Here is a 14,132-nt window from a genome sequence, read left to right on the forward strand (position 1 = left end):
CACTAACATTTCTAGATCGAGTCAACCCCTATTATGGAAGGACAAATGCATTGGAGCATAATTAGAGCGAAATTTTTTATTTATGCATTTTTCTATTGGGCTTGGTCGGCCCAATTCCCTACTCTCTTTATATTATTTACTTGATTATATAGATGTATGCTTGTATATAAATTGGAGCCCTGAATGAGATTATTACGCCTAAGAGTTACTAAAAATTGATTTTCAAAATTAAAAAAAAAAAAAAACCGTTTAGGCAAATTTAGGATTGCGGATGATTTTGAGGATTTTGGATACCTTTGATATGATTTTGAACTTATAGGCAAACTTTAGGACTACTATGATTGATTTAAAACTTAAGTTGGAAAAGATGTTTTGTAAATTTGGATTATCATTTTGGGTGAATTGTTTTGACTATTAAAAAGACTAATGAGTTAACTTTGAGACTTTTTGTAAAGATTAAAACCAAGAATTGGATAAAAGTTCTAAAAATATGGCTAACCTATGGAGTATATTAGTATGCCTATAAAAACTATTTTCTGTACTTAAAAACATTTTTTCTAAAAAACATTTTTCTAAACTCGGGTGGGCTTACGTAATGTTCTACCTGGGTTAACGCCTTCGAGTTTTAACCTATGTGTTCTAGTCCGAAATCCAAAAAACGCTCAATTTTGGGCAAAACTCTACCATTTTTCGTTTCTTAAAAAGGACTGTTTTTGTCATGAATGACTAATTTCTATTTGCGGAAATATGAAACAAAAAACTGTTTTTATCACAAGCAATTTATATCTACAAAGGCATACTATTAGAACCCAAAGGTCAACCGTATTTTACGGATCTTTAATACGGGTGCCTAACACCTTCCTTGGGATCACTTTAACCCTTACCCGAACTTTGGTTAGATTAGAATTCTTTTAAAATTTAACTGTTTTGAATGATCCCTTTTCGAACTGGTTTTCCTAATTTCCTAAAAATTAGGTGGCGACTCTAAAATAAAGTCCATTTAGAGTACCATTACGTGAAGGTATATTTTTTCTTTTTCCTGGTATGATTGATAACCGTACTACCCCGAGACACTTTCCTTTTTAAATGAGGCAAGTGCAAATACGAATCGAAAAAAAAAATTGAACTACTACAAGTACCATAACAAGGCAATATCAATGTATCATGGAAATGAGTATGAATACGATGCAATGTAATATCAAATAACCAATTGTTATGGTTCGCTTTTACGCGGGTAAGGCATAAAAGTTACTATGAGGTTGTTGGTGCTCTAATTGGATTTTAGTACTTTTTTAGAGTCGCCACCTAATTTATCATGGAAAACTATGAAAACTGGGTTTAAAGATTTTTTCTAAAATAAGTAAAAAAAATTGGACCAAAGTTCGAGGTAAGGGTTTTGGTGATCCCCTAGGGAAGGTTTTACGCACCCTAGTATTAAAGATCGGTAGAATACGGTTGACTTAAGAGCTTCAATGTCTGATTTAATGTATTTATTTGTTTATAGGTATTTAATTTTCTGCAAAAATGTCATTTATTTGTATCATAAACTCAAAGAAAAAATTTAGCAAAAAGTCCCCTAAAAAGGGGGTTTTGGGTTTCAAAAAATCCGTATAAGTGTTCAACTCGGTTCATTTCCGGACCAAGACACACTCGGGATTTCTCCCAAGTAGAGTCACTACTATTTTGATCCTAATAAAATGAGTTTAGTCCTTATAGGTTTTATATAAATACATGTAGGGAGTATATCTCCTATTTTATTCATATAAATATATAATGAGATTTCCAAGTTTATTAAGTCTACTTCTTTTTAGTTTCATTGAAGCTCATATAAGTCAAGTCATATTCATACCTCAAAACCGACTTTCCTTACAGTGGTCCAAGTAAAATTCTTTTTATTTTTTTGTCCTTTCAAATTGGGTTTTGGCCCAAGAAATTTTCCAAGTCTGAAACTGAGTTGGTCCAAATTCATTTGCCAAATCCAAGTTTACACAAAGTTGAAATTTGCATCCGTTATCAATCCAATTTTATCAACAAAAAAAATAATAATAAAGAATCCAATCTTCGCTCAAATTTATAAGTATTGATCCAATTTCACCTGGGCCTACGGTCCAAAACACTTATTTATTCATTTTTTCTTTTTTATAAATTTCCTTCAAGGGCTGAAAGCCCAAAACGCCTGTTCCCTTTTTTACAAAAAAAAATTGTTCAAGGGCTGAAGGCCAAAAATACACAACCTTTGTCATTTTTTTTTTTCAAGTTTTGTTTACTTAACCAAATTTCAAACCAGATTTTCAACTTTAAAACAACCTTTTAAAAATAAAAAAATAAAAATAAAAACTAACCCAATTTTAGGCATATACTTGGGAATTAGCCGAGTGGAAAATGTTTTTTAGGCGACTTACCTAATAATACTATGTTTTTCCCTACATTCTAAGTATGCATAAAGGGTTTCAATATTTACATATGTTTTCACAAATACATTTACATCATGTGAAATAAATAAAAAGAAGGAGAATTTAGGCTGGTGGGCCTACCTAAGCCCACCGCCTTGCCTATTTTTACCCATAGGTGAGCCTTCAAATGCAAATATTAGCTTCCCTTTCTATTTTCTCAACTGACGCGATCAAAAGAAGCTATTGGGCCAAAGGCCCCATGGGTTTATGCAAGAGAAATCGCCCAATGATGCCATTTCATGCACGCAAAAAGGAAGGGAGATATGGATTAGGACATGTTTAGACTGAGCCTTAAATGAAAGAAAAACTGGTATAATAAACACATATGAGGACTATAATTCCAAAATATACATCATTCAATGAAATGAGAACTCGACTTAGACGCATATACCTGTATGGACTGGAAACAACAGAGAGGTAGGCTCAAAAAATTACAAATAATTATAGACTTACAACCTTAAAGCCCATATAAGTTAAAACAGCATAGAAACAGGCCCAACGTCAATAAATAAAGAGGAAGCCCACAAGACCATTTTTGCATGAGAATAGACAATGCAATGCAAATAAATATACACAACCATCATTCAATATATCATGGGCATACACACCCATGGAGATACTAAAATAGCCCAAAAAGGAAAGCTTTTACCCTCTCGTTCCTGATGTCGTACAAGATCCAAGGGGTTTCCAGGAACCCCAGGCATGGCAGACACTAGGGAAGGCTTAAGCTTAATCCTTGAGTGCTATTTGGCATCTCCATTTATGTGTTAAGCTCACAATATATAAGAGAGGGACTGTTCAATATTTGCATGCCAAGCTTACAATGAGAGACTAGCTATACTTATCCACACACATAGTATATAATCACATAATTAGTTAAGTCAATGTGGCATAAAGGTCTGGCCCAAACACAGATGGCCCAAATGAACCAAGCTTTAAAAGAAAGACAGCCCAAACTCCAATCACATACTTAGAGAAATAAAATATGAAGTTAACAGATTTAGATCAAGGCAATTATGGCCCAAAACTGATGCCCGAAGAATTTTATACTAATCAATAAAGTTAGGGTTCAAAACAAGACATGGAGGAGTAGGTCCAAAACCAAACACAACTTAGCAGCTAAGCCAACACTTTGGGGGGGGGCTCACATGGGTGATATACCCACCATATACCAAGTATACAAATCCTCATATGCTACAGAACATATGACAATCATATATGCCTGGTATACTGGGGTATATCCTTCATGTGCAATATATATTCACACAATCCACTTCATAAAAAGAGAAACTCTCAGCTGCTCATTGATGTACCTCATTCAACACACAGATTCACATGTAGCTAACAAATTAATAACATATGCATTAGGACATTTAGGGGGAAACAGTAGGAAAGCTGAAAGAGGAAAACAGGTCTCAACAGATTATATTAACACCTTAAGAGAGTTTACAAAGAAAAACCTTGAGGGACTTAAACAAGATTTCAACCCAAACACAAAAAGCTTTATTCATATAAGCTCTGAACTCAAGAAAATTTGTAGTACAACACCTGATTCACAGAGAAAATTATTTTAAAACACAGGCATGTATCAGACTCAATGAAATAAGATGCTACACCAATTATGTTCACACTGACCTACTTCCCAGTCATAACTAGCTTTCAAAAAAAAAAAAAAGATAAGCCAAGGTAGATGGACTTTGACAATCATCTGGACAAAAACATGATCATAGTAGCTGGGTATCCATCTAGGAAAACTTAGTTTCAGCATTTTACACAGAGAGAGCATACATTCAGTTAACAAGGTCCAGAACCAAGCACATAGAATAAGCACATGGGCTCAGACTCTCTCAAGTTCACCAAGATCAGCATATGAAGCCTCAAATGGACTTAGCTGTAGCATACTTAGACCCTTATAGACCTCGGCTAATGCAGACATGTTATAGATTAATTAAGCATAGAAACATGATCAACAAGGTCTCAACCCATACAACATCCACAACTAATCACATAGCAATGTATAACTTGTGTACAAAATCTATTAATAAATTAGTATTTTTTGCACATGAGAGTATCATTTGAGAGACATGGTCCAGTCAAGGTAAACAAGCATTCACTTCAACTGAGTTCCTCGGCACTTTAGACCTTAACTGCGATTTAAACATGTAGAATGACAGCACATGCTCAGATTCCCAAATTTACAGGGGAAACTAGCACACATAGACTCAGGTAACCATGGATATGAACTTAACCAATATTAGGCATGTCTAGATAGTATGTATATTCCTATTCCATACCTCACATCACTTTTGCTGATAGCATACTCAAGTAACCATAGTAGATGGATTAACCATAAGAACAATCAGTACATACAGACATAGATATTAAGCTAAATAAGTTGAACTAGTATGAGTTTGGAGAACACACTAATCACAGGCCACAATTATTTTAACATGAAGCTAGTAGACAGCTAAACTAGTTCAAACAGGCCTAACCAAATTTGTCCTCATGTACCAAGACTGTTAAAACAAACATGAACATAACTTGAGCTCATCTAACGTGAATGATAAAAACCTAACAATAATCAACTGAGCTAAACTAGGCTAAGCACAACAAGAGGTTTCAACTTCTTAAACAAAATATGGACATCATTCAGGTGATTACAATTAGTATGTGCTAAAACATCCAACTAAGCCAATACCTAATTCCCCTACTAAGATAAAGCAAAAAATATAATTTATATACTTGAACAAACTAGACTAATATACAAACATGTTAACTACACAGATCAAAATAACAGTATGTGTCACGACCCTAATTACCGATCGTGCGGGCACCTACCTTATTATCATTAGTAGGCGAACCCTTACCTGTTAACCCGTTAATCATTAGCCAATTTGAACTTCTTTAATCATTTATTTACAGTCAATAGATAGGTGAATGAATGAATGAATAAAACAAGTCATAATTAATAGATAATATAAGTACGGAAGTCTAACTATTACACCCCCAAAATCTGAAAGTCATCGTACAAGGACTCTAACCAACAATGTCTAAAGAATGAAGTATATCTCAAATAGGTCAAATAATGTCTGAAATGGAAGAAGACATCTGAAAAGAGAGATCTTCAGGTGGCATGGCATGGATAGAAGCTCACTCTCAGATCCGTTCAAGCTAACTAGCTTCAAGCTAGAGATGTAGTTTGGATGAAATCTCTGGAACACAATCTGCACTCAAAAAGGGTGCAGCAAGGTATTATCAGTACAAACACTATGTACCGATAAGCACCATAGGCCGACTAATATTAGTTCACTCATATAAGTATAAAATCAACAAGATAAACAGATAGGCTCTTAATACTCAAATCCAAGTCACAGAATATCCCATAACAGACTCACAGCCTAAGATGAAGCTTCTAAACCACAAGTCCGTTAAGTCTCAATAATCTTACCTAATAAGCTCAAGTCTAAGTTCCGTCCCTAGGTAGAGTCACTAATCCATAATTTAACTTAGTCAATAGTTATCATTATACCACAATAGGCATTAAACATCCATACCAAAATCAGAAACAACGAGCATATAATAATGCAGAATAAAATGTAATGATGTGCAATGCAAAATATGATGATGTGCAATGCAATGCAATGCCATGCACTGGACACTCACTCGAACTGTACATACATGCTAACTGATTGCATTTGCTTAGTAGTCATGACCTGTAGGAGACCCATGGTGTCCATGTACCACTCGTTCTGGAATACTCCTCGGACCCGAGCATAAACCTCTGCTTCGGAACTAACCTCCGACGCGGGCCATATTAATGTACCTCTCATTTTCGAAATGAACTTCAGACCACGAGCTCACAACTAGGCCACATCCTCACCCCCAGGTCAAATGTGCCTTTTCATATTTATAGCAACACTATCACATCACTCTCAATAATCAATTCATCACGTACCATGTATCAAATAGTATCACAAGTTCAACAAGAAGATTATATTAACTTTTTCACTAATTTCACATCACAATGTATGTCTTAACGTATTCCCGTTCATTAGTATGTATGGACTATGAACAATCAGCATTATCAATGTCAAACACAAGGCATCATGCCACAAGTATTCCAAACCATTTCCATCATGCATGAGTGTATGAATGCATAAATGAGTGTAAACATGGTAAATCAATGCAACCCAATAAAGCAACAATGAAGGTACAAGTCATAAAGCCACAAGTCATATCAAGACTTGGATCAACTCAACCATGAAATAAATCATACAGATCGCCTCAACCAACATAATAGTCCACGTCCCTTTTTACTTCCACATGTAGCAAGTACGCCTCACAACTAAGTCTTGTATCACTAAGAAGCTCCACTTTTCTATATATTATCATCAATAGTAAATCATACATCAAGTGTTCATCTACGTACTATCATAAGTTTATATCACAATTCAAGCCTAAACTCATTATCCTTTCTTCCTCCGATAATATATGTCTCAATAAGAGAGAACTGAGTACAACACGACAATTTAAGCAATAAGTTTAATCACAATAACAGGGCACCAAGCCACCATAAACAACAATCAACCTAATAGAAATCCATCTCGAATCGCCACAGTATGAATACAACTACACCTCATATTTCAGTACATAAAGTAATGGCGACGAGCCCACAAAATCAGAAGTCATACTAACCTAGCAAGTATCCAACCAAAACACCATGTCTGAAGACCTAATCATGCTTTCTCCCATCAAATCTACACAATACATACGTTTTGCTAATCAAAGTATAACTAAAGTAAGCCATAACCTACTTGGGATGCCGAGAAACAGTCTCGAATCGCCAAACCTTAGCCTTTTCTTCCTCTTTGGAGAACCTCAAAATGATTAACATCTATCAAATATGAATTCTATGTCAAAATACGAATCTAAGGGTACCCATATTGCCATAGTTTTACCCAAAAATGGACCCAAAATAGCCAAGCCCAAGCCACAAGGGCAAAACTGTAATTTTATTAAAAATTCAGATACAATATAGTCAAAATAGTACTCTACGAGTCTAAACGAGTCCAACGATACCCATATTGCTATACTTTTAGAAAAATACCCAAAATACCCCTACAATGTGAAATCGGGTTCATGAGGGTAAAACGGGAAACTTAGTGCACAATTATATTACCCATCATCTAGTTAACCTTTAATCTTAATTTCATGAGATTCTATTCATCACAAGATATCCAAATTCATCTTTTCTATTTTTAGCCCTAGGGTCCCTAACCCATTAGTTCTTCACAATTAGTGTGTATGATGACTATGAGATGATGATAATCGATAAATAAATAAAGAATACTAGGTTAGAATCTTACCCCAAAGTTCTTGTGAATAATTTTCCATTACTCTCTCCCCAACCCTTCAACTATTGAAGGTTTCATCAATTTTTGGGTACTAATCTTTCATCCACCATTAATGGAGCTTAAGCTTATCATGAGATTTGAGGAAGGAAAGATAATGAATCGCATAAGGATTTGCACTTACCTTCAAGGAGTAATCTCACCCTAGCCCTAGGAAAATAGCCTCTCACATTCTAACGAAGTGTTTTTGGGTTTACCAGGGGAAAAATTGAAAAAAAAAAAAAAACAACTTTAAAACAGATTCTGCCCAGTGTACCCGTATGGTAGCGAGTGCACCCTTCGCTATAGCGGGTGGGCGTATCGCTATAGCGGGTGCCCAATTTTCTGATTTGTTCACAACTTCGTTTTAGCCCCCGAAACTCATCCGGAACCTCCCGAACACAAACCATATATGCGTTTTGATTGTAAACCACGTTACGGACGCAACCGTGACCTTGGAATCCCAAAAAAGATCATTTTAACTCGGTGTTGACCAATTCAACCCTAATGCTATGAAATTAAGCCTTCACTCGAGACTCAAAACATCCCCGAACGCCTTAGGACCTAACCCAATGGCTTCACTAAGTCAGAGGTCATACTAACGAGACTCGGGGAAAGGGTCAACAAGGTTAAATGGGTCAAAACACTATAATGACCAAACGGGTCGTTATAGTATGCAAACTCTACAAAGCAAAAAATAATAAGCTAACTCAAAACAACTATAAAACAGAAAGAATGCAGAAATTTTTTTTTTTAAAAAAAAAAAAAGATAAGGAATTACCTCTTCTTGGAGCAGCCTTAAGTCAAGATTTGGACTTGGAGATCTTCTCCTCCCAAATTAACTCAACCACGAACCCAAAGAGAACAAAAGAGACACCAAATTTTTAAACTAACTAACTCAGAAAAAGTTAAAGGTCTCAAAATATTGAAACCCTAGGTTTTTTCGAGTATTCCTCTATGTAAGTAAAAAAAATTCTAGATCCTCTTTCTTGGAAAGCTGGGGTTCTATTTATAGAACCCTAAATCATAAAACCCTAAGTTCCCAAAGATGTGGGACTTTTGAAATTTCTCAATAGCATGTTATCATAAACAACATAAAAGGCTAAGAAAAAGCAAATGAACAGATAAAGGGTTCAATCTTCTCTGTTCTTTGCGAACCAATGAGATTCGTCGATTCAAACTTGCAACAAAATAAAATCCATTAAAACATCTCAGTGTTTTTGACCGTTGTTACATGAAAAAGTAAAATGATAGAGAAAAAGTGAGAAGATATACCCTGTTTGGACCATATTTGGCAAGAGAAAGACAAAACATTAAATGCGTTGCTCGTTATGATCACACCAGACCTGGCAAAAGCGAGGTACGCCTGTAAACTTCTTCGGAAATGGCAAGAATGACATAAGAGCGAGTCCATCTATCACGACCCAACTAGTGGGCCATGACGGGTACCCAGAACTGGCTACCGAGCACCACTCGCAATGCTATCTAACATACCCAACCTGCACATATATCATTTTCATAAAGATAAGACTTATCATATAAATATATTTATATATATATATATATATAAAATATGCATATATATACATATAAGCCCACAAGGCTACAAAATAATATACAAAACATACACTGAGGTGATCATGAGACATCTACTACCCTACATATGTATCTACGAGCCTCTACTGGAGTACTAAGACATAAGGACGGGACAGGACCCTGCCATGCCCAAATATATACACAAAAGAATATACCGATAGGGGCAACTCTGGGGTAGTGGAGTGCTCCTAGGTATGCTGATATGACTCCTAAGGATCCGCACCGACTCCCTGTCTACCTATGGGCATGAACACAGCATCCATAAAACAAAAAGGATGTCAGTACGAACAATGTACTGAGTATGTAAGGCATTTATGATTACATAATAAGGAAGTACAGAAACATAAGAAGGAAGTATAACTACAACTTCTTGCCTCTTGCAGCAGAATCATGCATACTCATTTTTATCTTGAAAACATATCACATAGACATACATAAGCTGTCTGAATCAATAACATCATTAGCCCGCGTCTGGGGTAATCATCTCACGCCGCCCACTAGTGGTGCTGTCATCATCATCCATAAGCCGCCCGCCTTAGCAATGCTGCCCGTGCCATATAGACACAGTGTAATCATCATCATTTACTTAACATGAAGCATGCATAAGATCTCAAGTAAAAGATTTAACTCTATCGGAGTGACGTAAGGTCGGCAACCTCCGATTATATTATGGAATAATCATAATCGTCATGTCTCACCTTGAAGGAACTAGCATTATAAGGAGAGACTACTAACAATGAATAACATCAAGGAATCATGTAAAAATCATTAACATCATAATAGCATCATACCACGAGCTTTAAAATCTCTGGACATAGATTCATCATTATCATTATCATATTCATAACACATCTCTTAGCTTTATCTCATGGGAAGCTCTTAGTAATCATGGACTCGTAATTTCCGGAATGTAAGAAAATCATGGAAAGATAGAGGGAATTATGTTATAGGAATCATGCCTTAGAAAAGAAGGGACTAGCCTTACATACCTTCACGTCTCCTCAACAACTAACGTTCTCCTTCCAGTTTACGATTCTACATTCAAGAGAATTCGTACGCTGATTAGATAACCGGAAACATACTTAAGCCTCAACTAAAACGACTAAGGGCTAACGAAAATTGGGCAGCGTTTCCTTTGTTTCAACAACCTTCTCCATATAATAAACAACTCCCAAACGTCAATAATAACACCCACGATATCTCAATCGATAAACTTCATCAAGTTAAACATTATTCAATTCCCAACATTCCCTTTCAAAGTCACCTATAATCATAATTGCAACACAAATTCATATTCATTCTCATATAACACTACTTTAACATCATTTGCATCATCCACAACAAGATTACACTTATGGTATGTCAAGAACTATGACCCAAGTCAAGTTACCATTCAAGAATCCAACTATTTCCATATTTGCACTTCATACTCTACTTTCTTCCATAATCCAAGTCTTTCAACTACTCAATATTCTTAGTAAGATGAATTTAGATGTGAAACTCACCTTGGATCACATAGGAAGGGTCTTTGGATGAAAATACTCCACTTGAGAAAAGCCCAACTTCACCACCCAAGAGGTTCTTGGCTTCTATCAACCCTAGTGAACATTCTTTCACTTGATTTCCCTTGATTATTAGTGTTGGATCTGTAATCTCTCTTCAATCTATGTTGGTATGGTGTAGAGAATATTCTAGAGGCTTCAAGAGGTGTGCAGAAAGTGAGAAAAATGAAAAATAAGAACTTGGGACTTATATTTATAATTGCAAAAATCTGACCCGTAATGATTTATACGGCTTATACGGTCCGTATAAGTGACCGTGTAAGTCCATCAGAGACTGGTCCATTCTGTGACTGTTATACGGATCGTATAAACTGTTATACGGACCGTATAAAGTTATACGGACTGTATAAAGTTATACGGACTTTATAGTTGATTGTATAACTCACCCTTTTTCGAAAATGCTCTCGTCGGTTCGTTTGATCTTCGATCCTTATGGAACCTTCTTAACACTTGTTTAACACTTCATTAACATTTCAAGGAACCTTATAACTCATCCTCAAGACCTTACTAAATAACCGCTAGCTCGATAATTATCGAACCTTTCCCAAACACAACTTGTCCTTCACTTTCCTCTGACGAACTTAGTCTCACCAATTCATATAACTCCAAATTCTTATCGCATACACTTTAAAGCTACCAAATATCCTTCTTATGGTCATAAGAGCTCCATGCTCACCTTATGCTTACTCTAGTCTACTCACAGTACGACAACCCAAATTTTCGAGGTGTAACACTCTCCCCCCCTTAGGAACATTCGTCCTTGAATGTTAAGTTTTCGGGGATTCTACCAAAAATTTGTCAAACTTTCCCCTGTAATATGGCACTACCATCCTGTCACAACAACCCAGAATAATATCGCGTCACAGGGCTACAACAACAACAGCACGAAAACATGGCCACGCACGACCAAAAGCATTAAGAGAACGCATTACATACCTAGGAACAACGGCGTTTCATCTTGTACTTCTACTGGGGGTGGAAATCAGTACTAGTATTTGGACTTCATATCTTCTTACGCTTCCCTATGCACCTCTTTACTTCCTCGTCCCTTCATAATACCTTCATCGAGCTTATATTTTTAGTTCTTCCTTCACTACTCCAAAACCATTTGAGAGGGCAGCAAGAAATTCTCATAGAATCTTTTAATAATCTTCCCAAATCTCTTCAAAATGAAATTTTCGCACTCCAATGATTTAATACCCTCTCATTCTTGCAAGCTTTATACAACCACCTATATATATCAATTCCAATTCATCTTGACGGGTCTTTTCATATTTCTTAGAGGTCTAACGTACGTGTTCTTAGCATACCTTGGGAAATTAGAAAACGAGCTCTATCCGCTTATTTATTCCAAAATGGAGGTTTACTAGGATGACCTATCTCTCCTAGATCTCACGAAATGTATCGATCTTCAGTCACTGGTAGAGAACCAAGCATTTTAGTTTGACAAATTTTCATAGATAGCTCATATGATTCTTTACAATTGCAACACCCATTTCAGCTCTAGATTCATCCTCATTCTTGATTAGTACCACGAAATTGTCTTACACAAGTTTACTCCTTATTATTTTCTTCACCACCACCTCTCGCTTTCAGTTTCTCATTTAAATCCATCTTACTGCATTTAATTCACGATGCGGCCTTAATTCCTTCATGTTTGAGTACTCTAAGCTTGAAATTCTTATATCACCCGTACACTCTCTCTCCTAAATGATCTCACCCACTTATTCCTTTTCATTGTAGGTCGCTACCGTCAAGTATTTGCAAGCTTTCCACTAGTTCATTTCCATTTCAATCCTCTTCTATTGTTAACTCCGCTACCTTCCGCTAGCAAAGGCATTACCAAATTCTGAGTCAAGTACTTTTGTCTTCAAGGCTTTCCCTATACAATGCTTCCCCAATCGCCATGCGACATTGGAACTTCGCATCCGTGTGACTTGCTTGTGCGGGGGGGGGGGGGTGGCTATTTCACTTGACTTCCTGTCTTAGTCCATCATTCACTTCTTCCTCTACTCCAAATCTTACTCTCATCGCCTGTATCTCCACACTATGAAATCATTCGCATGAGCCCTTTTTGTATTGAAATACCGCTTCATTCTTATCTATCGTGCGCTCGAACTGAAGCCGCAATACTCACGTGATATATCTTCTTGAGGTTAATACTGCTCTTCCGTCACATGCCCATCCTTTAACTCTACCTCATAACCCACCTTATTGTTGTACAACTGCCATGTTGGATTCTCTGCTCGTCTTCCATTCTACGGCCCATATCTCATATTATCTCATTCTTATTCTACGGCCCATATCTCGTATTATCTCATTCTTACGCGTCCAGCGGCCACGTTGCCTCGGAAAGTCGAAGACTACTTCTTTGATAGTCTCTTTTGGTTACCGTTTAGTTTCCACGACTACCAAACCATAAGGGAATTGTCTTTACCCCAATGTTTATTTTATTACTTCTATTAATACCCATAAACCGTCTCGTATGTTCACCATTTCCATCGATGTAGCTCATAACCGCTCTATACTTCCTATTCCAAATCATACCTAAGTTCGCTCTCTCTTAGCTCACCTTTCCTTAATAACCTCTCCCTGGGACCTTCACTCTGTAACCCACCGGAGATGCAATTCCATTTGTTGCTGTCCTGACATACGTATAAAGTTAGTCCATTGATCATTCACAACCAAACCTTGTTCCTCCTTTCATCTTAACCCTCATCCTTTCCTCAAATGATTTCATTCATAGGACAATAACCCTAAACCTATTTCAGAGTACCATTGGCTTCTCTTTCCTTTCTTTTCTTTTCTCTCTGAACACCATCTTTTGATAAAACCGTAACTTAAGGTTCAACGTCAATCCTTCTACACTCTTCTCCGAGCAATTCACACTGCTATAGGAGTATTGTACTCTGTTATCCCAACATATTAATAACGGGGTACACATGGTCCTTTTAGAATTCTTTGTATAGATGTCGTGTAAACTCGCTCTTCATGCATAAGATACCTTACTCAACAAAGGATCCCATATTCCTCGTCATAGTTTAATTAGCCACACCGTTCTCACAGCCTGACACAAAATTTCAATCACTTCACGACACCTATTAACATTCCCACTTAGTGTTAAAAGATCC

Source organism: Lycium ferocissimum, chromosome 1, assembly GCF_029784015.1.
Source record: "Lycium ferocissimum isolate CSIRO_LF1 chromosome 1, AGI_CSIRO_Lferr_CH_V1, whole genome shotgun sequence".
Lineage (NCBI taxonomy): Eukaryota > Viridiplantae > Streptophyta > Magnoliopsida > Solanales > Solanaceae > Lycium > Lycium ferocissimum.